We start from the raw sequence: 6,341 nt of genomic DNA on the forward strand, positions 1-6,341 counted from the left end.
TACACAGAAATCACTGTAACTACTATTCGCTTCTCCAAAATTCGTGGAGTTCCCTGATAATTCGAGAAATGCAGTCACGCATGCGCCAGCAGCGTCACGTGACTTCCACTGTCGTAACAATACACACTTCCACCTTTTTTATAGCTGAAAAACTTACAGTTGTTCACATTTAAGACATTTTTAAACTTGCCAGCAATAAAATTTTCATAACAGACTTTGTTGTAGGCATAACTACTGAACTTAATTTGTGGCCTGGTGAGTTTCATCAATCTTTTGATCACTTTATGCAAACGGGAAATTTAATTTTCTTTATCCGTGTCACTATTTTTTGGACAATTTACTAGCACTCAAAATGTAGGCGTTATATAAAATTATTCTGCATTTGTTTCAGGAGTTGTTTAAAATCTAGAAAACTTTTTAACTTTTCTTTCTTAAAGTATCCAAAATAAATGTTCTCACAGGTAAGGCACATTTTCTCCCCAGTAATTATAGTAAATCTATTGTTTATAACAGTGACCATTTAATTGAGCACAAGAAAATATGACACTGATGTGCTAAAAATATGACAAGACATTAATATTTGTCATAGAAACATAATTTTTAACCACAATAATTCTAAGAATATGTTTTATAACTGGTATTTTGTCGGCCACTTTGGATTTCAAATAGTGTTCACCAAATTGATAGAAATTACGAAAAATATATTTCATCAAAATTTATATCAATATTTCTTGTAGACCAACTGTTTCACATTCTATACTAAATAGATTGTTATATGTCAAACTTTATGTACTAATTTAAATAAAGCAGACATTTTAAATCAAAGATCACAATAATACATGGTCACTGAGCTTCCGTATGGATGTAGAAAAATTCTTTATAAAATCAATAATATAAAATAATTAATTTTCCAGTATACATTATAAACATTTTAGCAGCTCAAATTAAATCAAAACGTATAGAATTATTACCAGATCTTTTAAAAGCAAATCAGTAATGTATTTTAAACTAGTTTTGCCACAGATGTTTGCTGTGTGCACCAGTATAACTAGATACGAAATAAGGGTATTGAGAAGAGGTAAAAATTCGCCTCTCTCGCCCATTAATAATGCACGAATTTAAAAACCTGAAAAGCGAGACATAGTTAAATATATAAAAATTCAAAACATTTGGTTTTAACAAAAATTTAAAAGTTGTTAAATAAACTGTGAACTTTGCACAATATTAAAACTTTATATCGATTGTGTTACTAACTACTTGGAATAAGAAAGTTTATTTGTTTGTTTTTAATTTAAGCACAAAGCTACACAATGGGCTTTGGGTAACAATGGGTAACAATCCTGGTTAACCAGACCAAATGAAATTAGATGTTGCATGTTGAATAATGTATAATTGAGAAGAGAATGAAGGAAATGTAGAATCTAAAAAAATTAATGTAGGAAATACAACTTGTTTGATCCTGACAATGTTTTGAATTCCATACAGAAAGTAAGCTATCCACATCATTTATTTGTAATGGGCAGTCCCCTTAGGGCTTGTCACTGGAGCTTTGACTTTACTGTCTTTACACCAAATTTATTTAGTTGAGGAATGCAGTGGCGAGTGGAGCTCACCAGTCACTAAAATGACTAACTTTTATCTACTATCTAGCGAAACCACAGCCAAGGGAATGGGCTTGGAAAAATCAGCCTGGAAACTAATTATACTTAGGTGTTAGTAGTATATCATTGGATATCAACGTCAATAACTTATCACTGTGAAACTCGTGACTAGCATTTTTCTCAGCATCTTTAAAGGGGTGCTAGGTGTTAGCTCTATTTTTATAACTCTTAACATGTGATTCTCAGTACTAACTAACCAGCTAACTATGCTTCGCCTAGTTCTTGACCTAATCTCGTAATACAGGCGTCCCTAGTTATGCCATTTCTTTATGCATGTGTACCACACCCAGAAAACTTAAATTTCTTTCTTAAACACTTAAAATGCTGAAGCAATAGTATAAAACTGCTTTAAAATACTCAATTGCTTCATAATTTCATTGGAGTTGAACAAGCCAAACCCTTAAGATTTTAATTGGCTAGTATGGCCCATTAAATCCTACCCCAATGGAATCCCATCACATTGTCAACGACTGAGCTAAAACAATTTAAATTAATCATAGTTAATTCTGGCTCCTGTTACTTGTTACAAAGTAATTTATTTGAATTTCAAGTCACGCTTTTGCGAGCAGAGCACACAAGCCACCAACTCGAGAAAGTTTAGGTGTGGAATAAAAACTTGAATAGAGACAACCGAATACAAATCAAATAACTTCTTTATTTATTTACTGTTCAACAGTTTATTCATATCAAACTCTCAAAGTTGTTTTGCAATAACTATTTCTGAATCATTGAGTTCTTCATTTTGAAAGTCTAGATATTTGTTAATAAGCCCTTCTATTACATTCAATAACATAGATACAACATTAGTTAAGTTATCAATTAAGTTTATAGTTAACTATATTAACAATTCTTCTAAGATATCTTTAAGTAATTCTATTTTTAAAATTTTCAAATCTACTATATCTATGGTACAGTTAATGTTCTTTACTTTTCTCTCTTTATCCATTATTGAACCTTAAGTTAAACACTGTTAGACTAGATCAGAAATAGCATACTTACAAGGAGTTTCTACAGCAAACTTCTTGTACATTCTAGATTACTGTGGTCTTCTTCTGGAGTTGGATCAGATCTTCGGAGCAACTTGATAAGTGCAGAGAAGTGCCATTTAGAGTTGGGAACATGGGATTATATACACAATGTTTAGTGTTTTTCCAATTATTCAAGATGTTTATCAAATCTACTTTTAAAGGTAGTTCTTTTAACTCGATTGGTACAAGTGGGATCTTCCAGCAAAAAGTGGACTATTCCATTAGACTGTAACCCAAATTCACTCTGTTATTAGTCCTTAAATAACTCATTTTCTGTCTCTTATCTAATGTTTTTGGTAAAATCATCCAAGACTATTAACTTAGGGCATATAGAGACAAACCCTGTAATACCGACTCTTCACTAGGAGTATCTTACCCTTGTCTTTCGTTGCCATTTTTTTAAGTGCTTTTTTGTGTGACATTGGTTCATTTTGCCATGATTTTTATTTAACTATTGGAGTTTTCTCAACACACCACAACTGCGAGCTGTGAATCCTTGCCCTCTGAGGTCACGACTTTTAGCTTACTCCTGCTGTGGCCCTCAAGCCTGCACCTTCCCTAGTTACTGCCCAAGCTTTCTCGTAACATTTTCGATCTGGTGCTTTCTGCATACTATACATTATTAAATAAGAATACACTTCAGATATATACTATACTTAGTATTTGTATTCCACAAATACTTCACACTTAAGTGTCCTACATTTTGTGATAACTTGGTCTACATATCTAACAATTTCTCTTCATTAATTGATTTCTCAGAATACAGTTCCTCAAAGTGACTAATAGCAATAACCTACAATTCTGTAATGTCTGTTGATCATCAACCATCAGGTTCGATAAACTTTGTACGTGCTTTGTTAATGCAGTTTTATGGAACTGTCTGTGCAAAGGGCTATTAAATTTTTCTTCTATGTGTTAGAATTGGCATACACTCTCACAGATTTCAGTCTTTTGTCACATAAGTGATCCAACTCATAGTTAATCGTCTGTAATGACTCCAGAAAATCACTATCACCTTTTGAAGTCTTTGCTAATAGTTGTCAAACATTTTTTTAAGGTCATAGTATAAAATATCTACAAAATTTAATATGATAACACTACTCCTAACTAACTATATAGACCCCCTCTCTAGTAGCTCTGGGCTAAAAATTGAGTTTTGATACCTATGGTGGGCACAGTACAGATAACCAACTGTGTAGTTTTATGCTTAACAACAAACAGATAAACTTTATATTTGGTGTAATTTATGAGTAAGTTGTAAAAAAATATTTGAAAAATAAGACAGTAATTTAAAAATATATCTACTACTTGATATAATAATTTAAAACATTAAAAAATAAACACTATAAATAATAGTTACAATGTCAATAGAATAGAGTAAATAATAGTTACAATGTCAAGAGAATACAGTAAATAACAGTTACAAAGTTACAGTTAAGAATGACTATGCTTACACATTTTAATTTCTCATGCAATTTTGTGTATGTAATAACTTTTGTTAAAGTAACAGAATTTTAAGACTGGGGGTACTGTAAAGCAAATCAGTCTAAAAATATGTATAACAACCACATTTTGGCATGCAAGTTAGTAATCTTTATATTTTGAGATGTTTTAGGGTTATTACATGTCACTCGACGGTGAACAAAAAATTAGTGAGATCAAGTGTAAACCCTCTATGTTTACATAAGATACACTTAGATGCATACCAATACTGGACTTTCTTCTGAGGAACCACGTTCCAGTACAAGCAAAGAAGAAGGTAATGTTCTAAAACACCCTTTGAGTCCTCCAGTAACTATTTCCCCTACAAAATGGTTAGTTCAGAAGAAGGTTAAAGCAATAAGAGAACACGTAACAAAGCAATAACTAAAAAAATATCCAACATGAAAGAACTCATCAACAAGAACAAAAGTAACGTTTAAATGAAAGTGGATGTAAAGCATATAAAGCCATCAGAAATGCTTTTCCTGGTGTGGCGAGAAAGACTTTTGATAAAGAATACTCTGAGATATAGAGAAGTGCAGCAATGTATTAGATATTTTTTACATTAGATGAAAGAGTCGTATGTGAACATTTTTTCTGAAAAGCTTGCAGTTTCTACATCAAATGATTACTTCACCCTTTTGACTATGTGCTTGTGGTACTTCTGTAAAGTGTGAACCAGATCTTTGTGAAAAGTGTTGGAAAGTTTACAGAAAGAACTAATAGTGAAAACATATATGACAGATTGTACCTTAGTAGTTGATTCCATGTCTTTGTGAATACAAACTTAGCGGAATAATGCCAGAGAAAAATGGTCTGTTTTATAAATTATGGTGGATCTCTGTCTGAACAAGTTGAGGTGCTTGCTTCAGAAGCACTTGTCTTTCTAATTGTTGGTTTGACAGAGAACTTGAAGACACCTGTTGCTTACTTCTTTTTTGACAAAGTAGACAGAAAGGTTTTAAGACAAATTGTTCGAACATCATTAAACTTTCTTGATGAAGCAGATTTCTCTACATGTGGTGGAGCTTCAGGAAGAATTCCCACACTAAGAATCTTGGGTTGTAAATTTGGACATTCTGTGAAAGATATTAATACATCATTTCTTCATTATCATGAAGCAATTTGATATTTTTGAGGAAATTTTACACTTACTTCAGTATTTTTGATGTTCAAGAGTTAAGAAAGAAGCTACAAAGATTTAAGTTGTCTGAGTGTGATACACATACATAAAGAAATGGCATAAGTAAAGACACCTGTATTACGAAATTAGGTCAAGAACTAGACGAAGCCCAGTTAACTGGTTGGTTAGTATTGAGAATCATGAGTTTAGAGTTATAAAAAATGAAGCTATAAAGAAAAAACTGAGAAAAACGCTAGTCACGAGTTTGATTGTTATAAGTTTCTGATGTTGAGTTAGTAGCTACTAAAAAGTTTATGATAGCATCTCTAATTGGTGCTTTAATGTGAGATCTGATACTACAGACCAGTGTAATAGTACAACTGAAAAGGCAACTGGAGCACTCACCATCACAGTAACCAATTACTTGAGAGTTTTAGTTCTTGTTTTGGAAATGCCTGATGAGTTGCAGAAATTAGCCACTAAAGTATCAGGACTACTTATGGGTAGTCAGAAATACTATTTGGAAATCGAAAGTATAAAAAGAAAATATAGTATAAAAACTCATGTCTGGAGCTAAAAATCAAGACCTTCAGGAAGAAGAAGACTTTGAGAGAAAAGAAGTGAATTGTGTCAATATGAATATAAAGATTTCCAACCTCCAGAGATATACCAGTCTGACCTTCTTGTAAGTATAGATATGCTATCTCTCTTGTTCAATTAATGTAGTTTACTAAAGGAAGTTAATGCTTATGATAGAGAAATATTCTATACATATTGATTAATAGTGTTTAACTGAAAAGTGAAAATTAGAATTGTAAGAAAATAAGGGTTTAGTAAATGTTTTGATGTTTAAAGTGTATACTATGTAGAAAGACCTAATAAATGTTGATGTATTTTGTTTAACCCTATCGGCACGAGTACCCTTTACTGTGCATGACATAAGGTTTTAGTGTCTTACATTCAAAATTCTATTAAACTACTTTTCATTTATGTTATAACAATTAGAATAGCTAATAATCCATATTCTAATAGTATACAAGTTTTAAG

The 6,341-nt window shown here is 31.8% G+C and overlaps 1 long non-coding RNA gene across 11 annotated transcripts in view; it reads right to left on the minus strand.

The window, feature by feature from the left end:
• The window catches only part of LOC106462452, a 159,716-nt gene that overhangs the window by 137,666 nt on the left and 15,709 nt on the right, over window positions 1-6,341 (minus strand). For 10 of the 11 annotated variants that reach the window (XR_002611270.1, XR_002611272.1, XR_002611275.1 and 7 more), the window contains exons 4-5: window positions 4,396-4,493; window positions 2,661-2,741 (exon numbers count right to left, since the gene is read on the minus strand). This is a non-coding gene — a long non-coding RNA (uncharacterized LOC106462452). Of the gene's footprint in view, window positions 1-2,660; window positions 2,742-4,395; window positions 4,494-4,922; window positions 5,251-6,341 lie in introns of all 11 variants that reach the window. The other variant, XR_002611273.1, reaches the window with a different exon arrangement.

This window comes from Limulus polyphemus, unplaced genomic scaffold (genome assembly GCF_000517525.1).
Source record: "Limulus polyphemus unplaced genomic scaffold, Limulus_polyphemus-2.1.2 Scaffold1169, whole genome shotgun sequence".
Lineage (NCBI taxonomy): Eukaryota > Metazoa > Arthropoda > Merostomata > Xiphosura > Limulidae > Limulus > Limulus polyphemus.